Source organism: Manacus candei, unplaced genomic scaffold (assembly GCF_025592945.1).
Source record: "Manacus candei isolate 608988 ecotype Guabito, Panama unplaced genomic scaffold, ASM2559294v1 h1tg000065l, whole genome shotgun sequence".
NCBI classification, from domain to species: domain Eukaryota; kingdom Metazoa; phylum Chordata; class Aves; order Passeriformes; family Pipridae; genus Manacus; species Manacus candei.
In genome coordinates this window covers 3333341-3351739 of record NW_026138113.1, presented here as the reverse complement: position 1 = coordinate 3351739, position 18399 = coordinate 3333341, and the positions used below count along the sequence as shown (strand labels likewise).

General features: G+C 41.2%; 1 long non-coding RNA gene across 1 annotated transcript; it reads left to right on the top strand.

Annotated features, from left to right (window-relative positions):
- The first annotated feature begins 684 nt into the window (after positions 1-684).
- Positions 685-17593, top strand: LOC127479119 (uncharacterized). The gene is made up of 4 exons (XR_007907466.1): positions 685-1313; positions 6844-7329; positions 11598-11662; positions 15855-17593. It is a non-coding gene; the product is annotated as an uncharacterized LOC127479119 (long non-coding RNA).
- The last annotated feature ends 806 nt before the right edge of the window (positions 17594-18399 follow it).

Here is an 18399-nt window from a genome sequence, read left to right as displayed (position 1 = left end):
GTGGTGTACCAACACCCTCATGGGACCAAAATATGGGCTGCCAAAGCACTGTGTAGAGGGAACTACAAGTCAGTGGGTGGGAGTGACAGCCTGACAAGTTCAGTTGAGAAGAAGTCATGCTTTTAAGTGTGGGGTAATAAATGCTCGTGTAAAGCGCTGAGACGATGGATTTTCCATTTACAGAATAAATCTGGAAGTATTTCAGGAAGACGTGTTTTCATCAAATAGGTGTTGTGGGGATTGGTATAGAAGTAACAGAGTAAAAATCTCTTGTAGGAGATCAGACCACAGTGTCTGATGGCCCTTTTAGAGCTTAACAAATTTTAAATGTTAAACTGGAACCTCTCTATATTTGAATAGCACTTCTCAGTGGACTGGTAGACATCCCAAGTGGCATTGAGGTTTCAAATGGGATTGTAATTTTGAACATATGTTGCATGCCCGAGGACAGTTGGCCTTATAATCCTCTTTTGTGTAATGCAGATAGACGAAGAGTGGACCTGAGCAGTTAAAAAAAAGACAAGTGTGTTATGGATGAAAAGGAAAAGAGAGTCAGTGAATACTCACAGAATCACAGAATATGCTGAGTTGGAAGGGACCCACAAGGATCACTGACTCCAACTCCTGGCCCTGCACAGGACCATCCCAAAGATGGTGCCTGAGAGTATCATCCAAACACTCGAGCTCTGTCAGCCTTGGTGCTGTGACTACATCCCTGGGCAGCCCATTACAGTGCCCAACCACCCTGAGGGTGAAAAACCTTTTTCTAACATTCAACCTGAACCTCCCCTGACACAACTTCAGGCCATTCCCTTGGGTCCTGTCACTGGTCCCCACAGAGAAGAGATCAGTGCCTGCCCCTCTTCTTTCCCTCATGAGAAATTTATCACTAATTAGTGATAATCATTGCTGTGGAGCGATAGGGTGGGATAGGAGCACAGCCTTTACTGAAATTCCTCAGGGTGAAATAATGCCATTTCTGTCTGCATAGAAGTATTTGCCAAAGCTTGTCCTTTGGGTTGGTATTTTGTTAAAACAGAACACCAGAGCAGTAATGTCGAACTATGCTATGTTAGTGTCCATAGGCAGACATTTAAGTCAGTTTGAAAAGAAAAAAAGACTTATTTTGATTTTCTGTGTAGAAAAATACATCATTTCAGTTTAAGAGGTCATGTTAAAGTAAAATATTTACCCAAACTAAAATTCTTTTGCCATTTCAGTTTGTGGAAACACGGAGCCCCTTAGGCAACACAGTGTTTGAAGATGGCTTTCATATGTGGAACTCTTGGTTACTTCCCAGCTCAGGTTTACAGGTTGGTATGGGTCAAAATTATCACAAGAACTATTTGAAGACCATAGCAATTAAATATTTTTATGGTTTATTATCATATTCTAAATACTAAATGGTTCTGAGAAATAGTCTCAGAGAGATTTGATAGCTGACCCACAGACTGTGCACTGCCTTTTGCATACATACTTAAGCTACTAGTATTTCTAGGAAGCTATATTTTATTAATTCATTATTATTTTATTGATGTTCAATTGATGTCTTATTAAATATAAATTACATATTTGGGAATAATAATGTAATGGGATGAGGCAGGTGAGATTCCCTCAGGATGGTTTATAATGAAGCCTCAAATTGTTAATAATCCTAAGCTCATAAATAAATTATTATGGGTGAAACAAAGGCAAAAATACTGAAATAAGCTATGAAAATTGTTAAGTGGGGGTGAAGAGACACATAATCTGCTGGGAGATCTGTGTGATAACATACATTTGGCACTAAGTCACATAAGTCAAATTCACATCAATGTCCCCCACTCCTTCCCATCCTTTAGCATGTAGGTGTGGATCTGCCCCTCGTTCCCCATTATTATGCTGTGCCATCCTGTTCCCAGACGTTTTGCTTTGCCTGGGAACAGTGTTAATTTAACGCTCTCAGCTGACCTCGCAGGCACTGAAATGACACGGCAGCAGCAGCCCAGAGTGCTGCAGTATATCCTGCTGTTCACAGAGCTGCTGGGGAGAACAGGGACTTTTCTGGACACTTTTCTGTGAACTCTTCTGGGAAAAGTCAGGGGGAGCTGTCTCTTTGACCACACTGTGTCGGGAAGGACACATCCTCTCACTTAGCTGTATCTTTCATCTTTTCCATGGAAGACAGATTTCCCTGTTGCTCCTCTGTTTTTCTTGAAGAGTTAGCAAGGAGACCATAGATCTCCCTTAGATAAGAAAAGAAAGAAAGGAGGACCTACCTTTATGTAAGGAAAGAAGGATGGAAAGAATGAGAGGATTCTGGTAGTGTATTTTCTGGTTCGTTTGGGGTTTTTTGGATCCCAGATTCCACAAAGACCTTAAGAGATCCGAAACCTTAATTTCTTCAGCAAAAACAGCACCGTTATCACAGCCTTGAAAGACAGAGCTAAATCCCAGGGGAGTACTCAGTATCTGTGTTTTATACTCACTGTAGTGGGAATTGCAGAAACTCAGCACTTTGTGAAATGCTGCTGTAATTTGAAGAGTTAAGTCACGCAGCAGGTTAGTAAAGAAGTTTAGTGCCAAAAATTAATTTTGTGATATTTCTGCCAGTGGACATGCAAAAGTCTGAAAATGTGTCCCTGTTACATGCAAGTAGTGCTGACGGAGGCATTCACATAGGGATTTGGATGTATCCAATGTGGAATTTTGTTCCAAAGTAATTTTGGGTAGTTTGGTAGATGGTTTTCCTGTAACATTAAAGCTGAGGGCACTCTTGTTACTTGTGTGGTGTTTTGGAAAAAAAAAAATTGTTTTAGAAACTGAACAAAGAGATGATTTAGTCACTGGTTTAGGCTTTTGCCTAAAATTATATTCCAGGAACTTGATGATATTGACTGGCCAAAGGGTCACAAACTAGAAATTTGGGTTAATATAAGGTACAGAAAAAAGACAAATATGCTGCTTTTCTGATGTGAGAGACCTTGGTTGCTAGGAGGAAAGTATTCAAGTGTTTGCCTACATTTTGCTGGGGTTTTAACAGTGTAGAATAAATAGATAACACCATGCCTTTTAAATAATGTTTCCTTAAATAGTGAAGCTATTACCTAATGAAGAAATTGCAGTAATCACATCTCCATAAAAGTGGGGAGTTACGGTACCTATGTAATTAAAATGCTGTTCTTTTCCAAACATAAATCTGCTGATGAATACATTTTTCTGTATTTTTGTAACTGGAGATTTTGAAATCAACTTGTTGTTAAAACGCAGAAAATTCTATTGCCTCTCCATAACAGAATAAAGACAGAGAAATCACATGTGTGATTTACAGCATCTGTAGCAAAATTATATTCTTTCTGGTAGTTACCAATGGTTATTCCTGTGCATCTGCCAGGAGGCCAACGGGTATGGAAAACAGATCCAGCTGGAATCATTCTTCACTTTTCCCCTGGTGTGCCAGGCCAGCAGGGTCTGTTGGAACTGTTGGCCAGTTCTCGTCCATGCACTTGCTGACACTTCTCTAGGGAACCACATTAAACAATTCCTTGGGTCACCAGAGATGTCTGTGCCTCCTCCTTCATGTGCCAACACAGGCTGGGCTTGGAAGAAGGTCCTGCCCTGCTCTTGATGTTGTTTGCACTCTCCTCAGATTTCTTACGACTCGTGTCAGCAAGACAAACAGCCATTCCCATTTAGGAATAGAGAAGTCTCAAGGCTAGTTTCACACTCGGGGCTCCTTTTTGTGCCATTTTCTCATCCTGCAAGAAAGCAAGATATTAATTACACAGCACCTTCTTCTGCAGCTTTTATGCAAAGGTGAGATAATTGAGAGAATTTATCTGTCTTTGTAAGAAATGAAAGACTAAAAAGCTTTAAGTAGGCATTTAAGCTACACTGGTGTGTGTAAAGCTGGGCTCAGGGAACATAGCAAACATTCTACAGCCTCCAGAGACACCTACAAATTTTTGGTTCTGTATTTGCCTTATTGTCTCCCTTTAAAAGGCTCCTGTTACTGTTGCTGCACAGCTTTATTCAGTTACCTATGGTGAGGAGGAGTAGAGGATAACGTGGGTAGTAATTAGGAATCGAAAGAGGAAACAAAAGAAAAGGCCAATAATGCAAGACAATCATTAAGTGCCAAATATAATTCGTCAAAGGTGTTCCTTCTAAATTAGGTGGAGGCAGCATTTTTTCAGATCGATGCTGCCTCAGTGACTCCCCTACAGTTCTGGTGGCTTTTGGCTAACAAACAGGAAGAGTTGTGGTCTGCCCTATGCATAAACAACAAGGCCAAAGAATTTAGTGGATTAGTAGACCTTGCCTGTGGTCTGACATCCCTGTAAAACTGAGATGGGCAGTGTGCAAGGGCTGAAGCTGGCACAAATCACGTACATGGCCTGATCAGCTGCGAAGCCACCTCATAGATCAGTCACAGCCAGAAGTGCAAAGCTCCACAGCAAACTGAGCTCAGTAGTAAATATTACCAAGGAGTACATGCCCTGATTCTTGGTGATGTTAGTGGGAAAATGTATTGAATTCATTTGGAGTTTGAGCTGCCTGTTAGAGGAAGTGCATTAAGTATTTAACCCAGATGTTGTCCATCTTTAACCACACATCCTACCCAGCCCGATGCATTTAATTACCAATATAAGGTGTTATTGCTGTGACTTAATACTATATTATATTCTTACTCAATGCTACTATGGTGCAGCTGTAAGTCAAATACTGTGCTTTGTTTCAAATAAAAAGGTGGGAATAGAGAAGACAGGTGTCATACAACAGAGGGGCAACTTCATGATAGGAAATGGCATTTTGATTAAATTTTCAGAGGGGCATCGATATTCTTTGTGTTTCCTGTATCAAAACATCATAGCAGCCAACTGACAGAAGCCAGGAGCTCATTGTTTCTTAAGTGGTGTTTGTTAGACCTCACTGTGCAATAGGAGTCCCTGACAGCACGCCTCTTCACCTGTGCAGATGAAGCCCTTCTAGTCTAAGCAAACTATAAAAACTTGTCCTTAGTCCAAAGAAACAGTCTTTGCACTGGAACCCAGGCATCCTGATTCACAGCCAGCACAACTTAAACTCAAGGCCAGACCCAACGTGCACCTCTGGTCTCTCCTAGAAGGAAAGAGCCGTGTGTAGGTATGCACATCTGCAAACCTGTGCATCTGGCAGCCTCACACCTTCCTGAACACAGCTCTGCAGTAGGAAGGTGCAACACAGCTGCATTTTTCGTCAGGAGAATATGCTAATTTTTGCTGTAACAACTGTATATAACCTGTCAATTATTCTCTCCAGTCTTGGGTTAACTTTATCTGTGGTTGTGTTTAGAAGTCCCAGATGATTATGTAACAGGTGGAAGATACCTAATAATATAACAGGCCTTTTCTGGTTTTTTTCTATGGCTGTATTAATGTAATTTCTTAGGTATCATTGTGTCTTTTTCAACATCAATCCATTGTGAATCATGCAGACACAGCAGTGAAAGAACAGAACCTGCTGCAGCCTGTGAGCAGCAAGAAATTTCAGCTGGATGACTGCATAAGGGGTTTGCAAGACCGCCAGTAATTTTTTATATTCAGAGTTAAATAGAGCAATAAGATGGAATTTAAGCTTTAGTGCAATAGATTGCAGCTCTTCAGTCAATCAAATTATAGTTCAATCAGTTCATTTTAATCACTTCTCTGGAGAGAAGTAAACCCCTATGTTGAAGAATATGCAGCAATTTTATTGATGGAAAGTTTAATTGTTTCATTTTTCCTTACCGTCTGTAACACACTAGACTTTTAATCAGTGGGAACTGAAGTTATAATGAAGTAAAGTCCACTTTCCACAGTTCACAACTAGCTGAAAATAATTGGGTTGAGACTCCCATCCAGACAGTGTAATGCCTCTGGCATTTTCCTGAAAACTACACTTAATTGCTTTGCTGATGTTGTTAAGTGGTCCTGAGGGGGATGAAGTAGTAAAGCTGCCCACATATGCAGGGAAACAATACACAAAAAATGTCTTACAAGGTCCTTAAAGGAGGACCAACTAGTGACTAGAAGACAATATATGGCTATTTTTTCCCCCCTTTTCTATACCAGAGAGAACACACGGGAGAGGCTGATAGAATAAACTGGAAATTCTATGAACACTAACAGTATTTTTATTTAAGGGCAGTAAGCTTGGGACCAGAAGTACAGAAGACATCAGGGCAGAGCTCTTGCAATCAAACCTGCAACTTGAGGCTAGCCTGAGTTGCTTGGCAGTTTTATGCTGAACACTGGTTAGCTGCTGCCTGTCTTCAGCACCTTGGCCTGAGGAACAGATGTACTCTTGTCCCCAGGGAGGGAGGACAGCTTGCTCTCTGTGCTCTGAAGTGACAGGATGTGAGGCAGCTATGAGCTGAAAGCCTTGCCCAGGCATCAGTGGGACCAGCGTGTGCACCCCGTTAGGCTCCAAATGTAGCCAGAGAAGGAATAACACTTTGGCATTTCTCCTGATTTAGGGTATTCGTGGGAAACTCACCCTGGTTGAATTGTGATTGTTTAAAATGATGAATCAACTGCTAGGCTCAAGGATATTCTGGTGTAGAAATATGTTAGTTATTTAATAGAGAAAGATATGTATTTAGGACCCACGAATCAGGTAGTGTCCCTGAACTCAAATTCAGCGTTGGAGCTGGACTTGTTTTGGGGGAGCGAGGACTACAGGGTTAACTTAGCTTTTTTTAAGTGGGCTTTTTGGGGTTTTTTTCCTTGTTTATTTACGTATACGAGCACAGTAAAGTCTCTCTCTCAACAGCCTGACCTTCCTCAGCTGCTATTTGTGTAAACTTCAGTATGACCTTTGCTTATTTTATTCTCGCTTTCACAGGCTCTGAGCTGAACAATTACGTCCTCACGACTTTCTAGAAAGGAACACAGGCAAAACTGAGGTATTGTGCTCTAAAGCTGAAATCTTAAAAGTTTTCTTAACCCTAAATCTGATCCTGGAGGTCCTCCAGAATCTGTGAGTTGGTACCTCAAATCTTGGCCAGCATAGCTCTTCCAGCACCTGAAATGATGCTTTTTCCCCTGAGACATGCTGAAGTCTAGACATTACCTTGACGTGTAACCTCATATTAGCCTGACTATTCCCCATAATATTAATAAGCTTTAACACTTATTTCTCCTATGGTGAAATGGTCACCTCCCATGTGCTGGAACCGCCAACCATATGCCAAGGAGATCAAGCTGTCAGATTTGAGAAGAGCATTGGGAGTAGTGCATTGTGTCCAATTCACTGTGCTTGCCTGCCTCTGGGAGAGCAGCTCAGCAGCAGCAGTGGTTGTGCTCTGCTATTCCTGGGTCCCGTTGCGCGGTGAGTAATCTGGTGTGGAATGGTTTTAGCAAATGCACCAAAGGAGGAATGTGTTGTGACAACTGATGGGAGATTCTGCTTGGGTTTTGTAGTCTCAGTGGTGCTGAGGGACTGAAGGAACCAGGGCAAATCTACAGTGCAGAGGGCAAAAAAACCAACCTGATGTGGCTGGCTGAAACTTGCCACTGTGTTGTCCGGCTGTTTTAGAGGGTTCTCTGCCCTGGCCCTTCTTTTGGAGACAAGGTCGCTGTCCCAGAAGGAGGAGTGTTTCCTGGAGCTGTAATGCAGTCCTGAGCAGCACAGCTGCCAGATGGCCCTTGTTGCCAAGCAGACCTGCTTGCTGGGTCTCACATGCTTTAAAGTCTTACCCTGGGTCTCAAAGGAAACAAGAGGGAGGATGATTTGACACACATTCTCCTGATTTGACATACTGTATGGTTACAACGTGGTGTGTCATCCAGAAGAAATCCAAAATACATGTTCGTGTACAGGCACAAATCTGACTGTTCCCTGATAAACTGTTCATGTGGAAAGATACAATTTGCATGGTTGTCATCAAAGCCAGTGTATGTATTCATTTGCAGAAGCATGTCAGACACCATATGCCAGTAATATGCTTTTGATATGTTGGTGTCTGAATCATTTTTTTAACTGCTGAATGGCATATGTTTAAATGTAAACATCTGTTCTCTGTTTGTACTGTCGGTGTTTTTTATTTCTATATTTTCTTTTGACTAAGTGTTGGATTCAAACCCAGAAAAAATGTGGAATTCATCGTGTTTTTTAAAGAAAGACAGTTTTTTTAGTATTTCAGTGTTGGCCATTGTGTATGTTCTCATAGATGAGAAGGGTATTTAAAAGAGAATTTTTTCCCTTTTGGTAAACAAAACAAACTCAATTTCCAGGCAAAATAAGAATTTTGACTAGAAGTTTCTTGAATAAAAAAATTATTGTTTTAGTGTTGGGCAGGTTCTGCAATGTATGGATTTACTGAAAAGCAGCCCAATGTCGCACCATGACATTAAATTATTTTTATCCAGAAACTTTTCTGATGCAGTTAAAGAACTTGCAGTGTAATTAATTAACTTAATAAAGGAATGAAATAATACATTTTGTTTGTTAGGCTATTCATTATACATGGGTGAAACTCAGAACCAGTGTCACAACAAAGGGACTCAAAAGCAGTTATTGCTACTCATCAGTCAGATGAGCCACTGCAGCAGCATTCAGGATGCTACAGCCAGCCTGAAAGGCACAGTTTGGGCAAAAGTAGTGAACGATACCTTACTATTATAGCAACGCAGCAAGGGACTTTATGAACCAGCTGGGGATAGCTGGCGAGTCTAGAGATGAGTGTTGAATGCTAAAGTACAGGAGGGGCTTAAGAAACATTGCAAAATGAGCAGCTGTGTTGGACTCATCAGTATGATAGCAGGAAGAGACTCCAGAAAGAAGCAACCACAGCAGCACATCACAAAGTTGCAGAGTTATGAGTACTGCTTCAGTAAATGCTTCACCTGAGGAGAGGAACTTACTCTTGTTAGTGTCCCATAACTGCTGGTTTCTACCTTTTGGTAAGAACTCACCCAACTTAGCAACAAATAACAAATGTCAGCTCTTGGTGGACTTGTGCAGCCTGGGCTTCATATTCTGTTTGTATGGTTTGGCTCAGGCCTTTAACAAACAAACAACCTTTGTATATAACATAGGAAAATCAAATCCGTCTAAATCCTAAAGCTCCATGTCACTGTCACGGAATCATAGCATTTCATAGCCACAGCTTAAAACAAAACAGATCAAAACAAACCATGAAAAGCTGAGTGCTGTTGGCCACCAGCTAGTTCGTAAAAAATGCCCTGAGAAGCCCAAAGTGCACCTGTGGCCATGGCAAAGCCACTGCCCGGGCAGCAGGACAGCCGGGCAGAGGGGCCTCGGAATCAGTCAGTGCCATCTTGTGGCATTTCAGGATATTAAAAGGCCCCTGAGCTACAGTAGTTGCAAATGTCCTCGGAATCCACCACAATTCCAAAAATTGCAATGGTCCAGGACACAAACCCCGGCACGGCTGCGTGCGCTTGGCCATAACTGCTGCGGTTGTGCACGGAGCAGCTCAGCACCCGAATGATTAATGAGGCAAACGCCTACCAATTATGGCTCATTGGAGGTGCACAGCGAGCTGCATGTAATTAGAAATCCTGGGAACAGATGGAGAATTTTGCAACATCAAAAGCCTCCTCCTTATTAGCCGTGCCCTGCGCTGGGCAAGTGAAGTGCCGGGTGTGGGCTGCCCTGCTGGGGCAGGGCTGGTCCCCCTGCAGAGAGCAGGGGCAGAGCCATCCCTTGGGGCAGAGCTGGCATCCCTGGGCAGGGGCTGGCTGGCTGCTGTCACAGGTCACTCACCTGGGGTTACTGTGCTCCCACCTGCAGCACCAGGGCGAGGCCAAGCTGTGCTTAACCACCCAAACACCCCCAGCATCACCCACCCACCTGTGAGAGCAGCACGAGCTTGCTGCCCAGAGGTGGCTGCTGCTGCTGCATTGCTTGCAGTGTCAAACCTTTTGCTCCAGTTCCCTGACAGCCTTAGCCTGGGACACAGCAGCATCAGCTATTACTGACTCAATTAAAAAAAAAAAAAAGAATTCCCAACACCTGTCCTCTTCTTCCCACCCATCCAAATAGGTGGAAAGGGCCTAAGCCTTCATGTTGTCATTTTATATGTATACAAACTGAATAAAAATATAAAGAAGTAAACACATAACTTGATACATAATATAACTTGATACATATATAATATTTACCTACTATATAAAGCAAGTTATATAATATGAGAAAAAAACCATTAGATAAATAATGTAAGTAATATAAAAGACAAATGTATAAAATATATATATAAATATATAGCTTATAAAAACAAATAATACAATTGTAATAAATGTATAAACAATAATATATAATGTTATCTATCTATCAAAAAATATGTTCTTTCCTAATAACGACTGCTGCAATACCAGGAGGGGACACATCAGGTTCCTAGCAGTGTAGCATTTATTGCATAAAAAGGAAGGAAATAATAGCAACTTGAACAAGATTTAAAAGAGAGCTTTAAGGCCCATTCAGTCAGCTGGTGGGTCAGTGGGTACACCTGGAGCACATTGCTACTTTACTGCCTCAAAGGATGCTCAAGGAAGGTGGGCTGACTCTTGTGAGCTTGTAGGTAACACAATGGCTCACTAACAAACACCTTTAGTTCTTCCTTGTCTCATCACCTATTTTGGGGTGGTTCAGGCAACCCAGACATTCCCCCAAAAGGGTTTTCGCAAGTGGTTGTGGTCTAGTAACAAAGTTACAGTAATTTCTGATTTTTATATTCTCCAGTTCTTTTTTTTTTTTTTCAGTGACCCTTAAATTTGTGTAATTTATAATTCTTGGATTAAAAGCAGATTTAATTTTTTTAGGTAAAATACAATGTCATTTTTATCAAATCTTCTGAAAAGAGAAACTCTTTCACACTATGCACGTTCCATTCCAGGACTTGAGCCCTGATGTTCATCTAGTATAATTTTAGTAACAGTGGGATTTTCTCAGTTTACTGTTTTGCTGGGAAGTAGTTCGGTACAATTGCCAAATACAGTTGTGTTGGCTTGGCTTTAGATTTATTGCAGGGCACTGAATCCTGTTATAATCTCTTTTGTGAGGACAGTAGAAATGCTCTGATCTCAGACTGCCAAAAACTTTAGTATTTACAAGTAGTCAATTAATAGTAAATTGAAAATGGATTTGTCCATATCAATTTGATTACAAAGACAAAAAGAAAAGTAGAAGATAATTCCATTGCCCTGAACTATCCCTATGGGTTGTTACACATATGACTACTGGATTCACTCCAACTTAAGGCAATTCTTAAGTTTTATTTTCCAAAGTAGGCAAACTGAGCTTTTATCTTCTATTAGTGTGAGCTCTGTTATTAAATGCAGAGTAATCTTACAAATAGTTTTAAGCCAATATTATAATTACAACATAATTGATTGCAATTGGTTTTTTCCTAAGAAAGATGAAAGCAAATAATATTTCTTTCAAGTGTCTCTCATTGACTGAACTCTCACTCTGAATCTGTAATTTAGGTAACTATTTCCTCTCTGTCATGCTGGAAATGAAATATGCTTTTTAGACTAAGATTTATTTTTTCTCACTCATTTTCTCCTCCAGCAGCAAGCTTTAATTTTTTTTTTCTGATGGTCTGGAATTTTTTATATTTTTGCATATAAAAGTTCCTGATAAGCCATCTCAGAGGGGATGATACCAGCCTGAATTCCCTCTACTTTCCTCTGGTAAGGTAAGTTTAAGCATTATTTTGTTGCTCATCAGAGGGCCTGATGTAGCTTCAGTTTGACTGGGAAGGGACTTTCTTCTGATGTAGCCATAAAATACCCCCAGCCTCTTTCACCATGTAACTGGGAAATTATGCACCCTGCAATAACCTTGGAAGGAACAGAAGCAGAACATGCTGCAGCTATGATTGAGAGGTAAAATTTGAGTCCAGTTCAAGATTTGAAGATCAGAGATATACCAGTGTTTTCAGCACTGCCACTTCATTTTGAAAAGTACAATATAGATGAGAGCTCACATTTCAAGAGTTCAAGGATTTTTCATTTTGCAGTTTAGGCTCTAGCTTTTGGACAGACCTTGGTTTGTAACATCCCAAATTATAAGGTGGTTAAAAATAACATTGGCTTAAGTCTCCTAATGTAACATTTCCCCTATTTCTTCTCCTCACAAAAATTCCTAGTTTGCCTATGGGATTCATTATTGCATTATGGCACCATATATTAGACTGGGTTTCCTAGTTAGCCCTTGGAGAGATTGCATTTCTATTTTGTAATGATTTTACCATTGGAAAAGTTCATCTAGAAAGATGCCTGGAAAACAATGAAGCCACTAGGGGAATTCTTCACTTCTTGAAGTATCCATCACTCCTCAGTAGAAGAACTGAAGGGATATGTTGAGCTTGCTACATCCTCCATCAATCTTTTGTTTGATTATTACATTATCAAGTTGCTTGCACTGTGAGAGATTAAAACAGTTGGGTAAGTGCAAAGCACAGAGTTACTGAGCACTTTGATAATAAGTCAGACATCAGACTAGTATTTGAAGTGCAGAACTACTGAGCTTTCCCTTTGTCACATGAGCAGATGTTGCCGGAGGCAAGGAGGAAAGGAGCTGTGCATTCTTTTTTAACTTGGCTGCTGAACCTTGCACTACCTGAAGAACCAGGCACTGTGTGCAGCTCCTGGTTAGATGCTTTTCAAAACTGTCTTCTGCCTAAGGGCTATCAGATGTGCAGCTGAGGCAAACACAGGTTTTCCCATTGTGCATCTCCACTGAGGACATGCTGCAGTATGCAGTAAGTAAATGGTTGGGCTGCTTCACATCAGGTGAGAGCTTTATTAATTTAGGAATCTAACAACAGTATTTTCCCCTTTTACTCTGCTTTAAGGAGAGTTCTTCCCAGTATGACAGTGGGTTATTAATGAGCAGAGATGAAATATCTCAACTAGGGAGGAAGACTTCCTCCTGGATAGTTATCCAGAACCACAGTGCAGGTTATTTCAGCTTCAAAGATCCAATCAGACCTATTTGCCATACACATTTATTCCTGGTAACTGTGGCCTGCCTTATGTACATTCTTGCTACCTTTTAAGATGGATGGGGATTAGTCCATAGGGGAATCCTTAAGTCTGGTGATTTTCCTATCCCACTACCTGGATATCCATTTATTCTGAAGAATCCAAGAAACATCCAGTAAGTAACTCTCCAGGCCCAATGAACCAGCTCAGGACCCTGAGTCTCTAAGTAATTACACTCGTGCCTCTCACTGTTCAAGTAAAGAAGTGCTTCACTCTCTTATTTGTAACAGGCATTAAGTAAATCTACCAGGAAATATGAACAGATGTAATACAGGACACCAGGGGTTTCAATGACCAACAGCAGAACTGCATCCATTGCCCTCAAACATAATAAGTTGTGCAACATTCCCTACTGATTTTCTTCCCACACATGCATTGCATATACCTGTATATTTGTAAATACTTCCACTCCTATTGCACATATCTCCTTATGATAGTGTCCAAAATATCGTGCTGGAAAATTGTTTCTGTGTACCTTACAGAGTGATGAAGGTTTGAACTGATGGAATACTGGGAGCACCAATATTCACTCACATAGCTGCAACAATCCCGTATTATCTAGATCCTGTGTGCCACTGAAGGAGCAGACTGGGGCTGGCACTCTCAAAGGAACATGGGTTTTGGAGGGTGAACTAATGCAAATGCCACAATTAAAAAGTGAGAGAGTTTATTTAGGAAAATTCATTTGAGAACAGAACCCAAGACTAACAATACAACGAGGTGCAACTCAGAGAAAGAACCTTTCTGTAAGGAATGTGTACCAAAATACTGTTTTCTACTTCACAACTGTCCATAGTCTCTTTCTAAGCACACTTGTCTATGTCTACTTCCAAAATACTGTTCTATCTTAACATTTTTTGTTTACAAATAAATAAACACTAGACATTAGAATTGTACATAAAATTATTTTTCCCTAGGCATGTTCATGGTCATGCCTTTCCACATTATGTGTAATCATTAGTGACACCACGGTCAATTATTAATGAAACCTCAGAGAAAGCCCAGCTAGATGGGGAGAAACATGAAAATCTCAAGAAACAAAGTATCTGACCTCCAAGCAGAATGCCTTCCTAAGACCAAAACTCATTAGGGAAGTCCTACAGGCAAACATCCTCTCATTATTTATTGTTGTGGTTTACTGAAGATTCCTCAGTGTAGTTCACAATTGGCTTTTAAATAAATCTCTCTGTATGGTAAATGTGATATTCTTGCATCTAAGGAGTAGTGTTAGCTGAAAACTAAGTAAGACCATGATTTCACATTTCAGGGACTCATAAACGGCTTAGAGCCTGACAGTAATGCTATAAGAGGCAAAAATATGACTGACAACATATGGCTGAAAAGTAAGGTTGCAGTGGCTGTACAACAAAACAACGAGACTGCAAAGCAAAAGCAATTAGCTTTTTGTTGGTTATGAAGAATTATTTACAGTGAGGAACTTCTCTATAGGGCAAGGATGGTGCTGTGTTTATGATTAACATTTAAGTCATGAAGGCTTTGGATTTAAGGCTTTGCTTCCCATCCTTCATCTTGGCTTTTAGAGGCTCAGGTGGGCCTAGGCTCTCAAATGTTTTGAGGCACTCTGATAACCTGGAGGATTTGGTCTAAGCCTCTGAGAGTTCAGCTGCTCATCTGGAAATTAGGGGTACCAAAGCTTTTCTTTCTCATAGGGGGTACTTTGAATGGGAGGGTGCTAAAGACTGGGAATTTTTATCAAATAGTTTTGCTATGGTTCTTTTCAAAGGGATGAAAGTCTGATAGATTTTCCTTACAAATCTTATCATATGAAAGGGTTAACTGATGTTTATGCCTGAGTTGAAAAATGCATGACCACGACTTCCATTTTGGACCACACTGAAACTGCTGAGACCTCTTAAAGAATACCTCAGAAATTTCCATCTCTAATCAGAACAGGGTGAAGTTCTCTTCAAGGAGAAAATCCTCTGGTGTGATCCGTTTTTCTGCTGTAGTTAAATATTCTTGGGCTGATTCAGCATCTGGGCTGATGAGCTGGCCCCTGGAAGCACTTGCCTTGGTTGCTCTTGAGGAGGCTGGAGGGGCAGCACAACGGAAAGTTTCTCTCCTCGCCAGAGGACACGCACAGGCCAGTGCTTGCCAGGGCACTGTCTCCTGACTCCCTCACTTGGCTCAGTGCACTGCCCATAAAAGATTCATTCTCTAAAATTTCATCTTTATCACTTTGCATGACAAAGTTTCTCTACTAAGGGTAATACTATGGTCAAACAAATGTAAAGCTGATGAGGATAGAGAGTAAAATAACTGGAAGGGGCTTTGTACTGAAAGGGGATATTAATACAAACATATGGCTTTTTTTAGTGCACCTATTATAGAGTCATGCCTACTCTTTGCTGAATGCATACCTATGAGACTGTGTGTGTGCAATAAAACCCTTAGTTTATTAAGCATTTTTTTTCTATTCTGCTATGTCAGTCTAAATTCACTTTGAAGGCAGGAATGATGGAATTGTTCAATATATTGTATGCAGAAGGTTATGACCTCTGCAATCAGCCTCTGAAACACCACTGTCTTCTTACTTCTGGGGCAACTGAAATGAATTATAAGGTACCCTCATAAAACATTTTACTAAAGCTGAAGCCTCTGAATATGCAGAACTTGAGCATTTTTGTACCTTTCTAATTTCCAAAATATTTACAATCTGTATAGGATTTTTAAAAATAAAATTTAACTTACTATTTTTACTGAATATCTTGTTTCTAAACAAGATCTCAATCCTGCAACAGCTCAAATGGGTGAATGGCCTCGTGCTTGTAAAAAAATGTGCCACTGATTTCTCCATCCTTTTGTGTACATGTTTTGCAGGAGACAGATGTGTCTTCCTGCTGCATGATATGATGGCAACTCTGAGTGCTGGACCATGCTATGGAAGACAAGTCTCTGCACTGAGGCACACCCCTAATCCCAGAGGAGGAAGGCTTTTGGTTCAAAAAGGGCAGAGAAGGAATACCCTCATGAAAATCTGAGACCCCAAATACCTTGCCCTGCACATAATGATCCTCTGTTTGGTGGAAGACTGACCCAGCCAAGTTGGAACACATCAAATAAAGTTGTCATTGCTCCTCTGCATTTCCACACTTATTAAACCTGCTTTCTTCATTCTCTGTAACATAATGCAGCTAGAATTATATCAGTCACCACAGCAATCTGTTCCTCTTATCAGCTCTATGGCAGCAGCTCTGCCTCCAGTCTGTGCTGTTACTAGCAGGGTTGCTCCAAGTAATCGTTTGTTTTCCATGCACAGCAAAGGCCTATATGGCATCAGGGGAGCCCATGAAGTGTTTGAAGTTTATCATTGGTGGCCTTTATTCTGTAAAGCATTTAAACACCACAGTTTTACTGAAGGTGCTGTGAATACTCACTCAGTGCCCATGGGTGAACATGGTTCACTCCAGTGCTAACGCCACAGCTCTACCTCGCTTATGGAACTTGAAAACTTTTCCATCAGTTTCCTGTCTGAACAGATGTAACTTATATAATGCTTTTTAAAACAAACAAACAAACAACAAAATATATATTCATATCTTGAAGGCACAGGGCCCTGAGGAAAATGCGTTAACATGGTGAAAGGCCAAGCTTAACCACTGAGTGCTCCAGGAAGAGAACGCTGTTATTCTCCAGGAAGAGAATTGAGAAAAACCAGGCTGTCCCACTCGCAAAATGTTCTCTTTATTCTCTACATGAATGAGTTTGTATCTGCTGATAACCCACTTCTTTCCAAGGGCTTCAGGTTTAGGATTCCCTTTGATGCCAGACTCACTGCTGGGAATAGTAAACCACTGTAACTTTGATGGAGCTACAATTATTCCCTATAGTCAGCTATTCCATTGTTTCCTCTAAAGCTTTTATTTATGCCACCGTTTCACTTTGGGTAGGTTTCCCCCTTCATCTGTTCTGATTTAAATCATACCCGTGAAAAAAGTTACAAATCAGATAGCCCAAGAGGCATGCAATATTTTCATATAAAATATAGATAAATCTGTGCTTTTCTGTAACATATGTGACTAAAATTGTATCAAGGATCACAACCATCATCTTTTTCTCTCGTCAACCCTCTTGGAGCAGCTCTGCTTCCCGTCTGTGCTGTCACTACCAGGGTAGCTGTGGTGGCAGCCTCCAACAGAGTCCTGGGATCACAGAAACCACCTGGCCCAGGGCTAGAGGTGTCTTGGTCTGAACACATGTTGGTGCCAACACTTCTGAAGGTTTCAGCCTGTCTGGAGCACTGGAGTGTTACATCAGGCAGCTCAGCCTAGTAATGGTAACCTAAGCTACCAGCAGCAGGGAGGCATTTGTGCTGTGCTTTGCTTAGAGGAGCGTTCAGAGCCTGTGACACTGTCTGACACTGACTGATTAAGGCACAGGTACTGTGGTGCTGTCAGGAAAGAAGAAAGAGGACTCACAATGCTATTGTTGCTCATGGATCTCCAGCAGAGCAGCAGCCAGACACCAGTGCACAGCAGCATCGTGCTCTACCACCTTTGCTGAGAATTACTGCCTAGTCAACCCTAAAGCGATTAAGAACACACCATGTTTTTAACACAGCCTGTTCCTCCACACAGACTGCACAGACTGTATATCATAAGGGATCAAACCCTTAAGACTGGGGAGGGAATTGTGACAGGAGGAGAAGAGGGAGATGCAACAAGGACAAAAATATGAACTCTATAATGAGACACCAGGAAACCATTAGGAAGGCTGCTGGTACACCAAACAAGACCAGGTCCTAACAGGGAGAGAAACAGAGCTGCCTAGTTATGCTGTGGATACAAACTAATCCTCCTTTTCTCCTTGCTTTTACTTGCCATCTTTAAAAACCACACATTCAAATTTCTTCCTGAACGCAATTTTCTGGATATCCCCAAACCTCACACTACACTACTAGTGAGAATGGTGAGAAGGATTGCTTAGCCAGGCAGCTAGGATGTGGGACTAAAATTTTAGTTTTATTTAGTTTAATTTGTAGGGCTTTCCCAGTACAAAAATGCATGGGTTTCCTATGTACCTTTTCATCTCATCTTTGCAAGTGATGAAATAATAATTTCCCTTCTCTCTGAGGGTGATGCTGAAGCCCTCAGAAAGAGTAACATACGTGGTGTCCAGGCTTGGGGACAGGCTTGGGCTTGTCTTTCGCTCAGGCTTACATCTTTGGCCTTCTGGAGTCACCTCTCCTCCTCACAGCCTATGCAGGCAGGAAGGCAAGCAGGAAAATAGAAAACCTCATCTATCTTGAGAAATCTGAGATCTCTGCAGACCTGAGATGCTCTTACTCCTTTGTGTGCCAAACCAGATGTGTTTCTGTTGCCTGTGTGGTGCCAGGATTATCCTTGTCCTCCACGAAGCAGAGGCC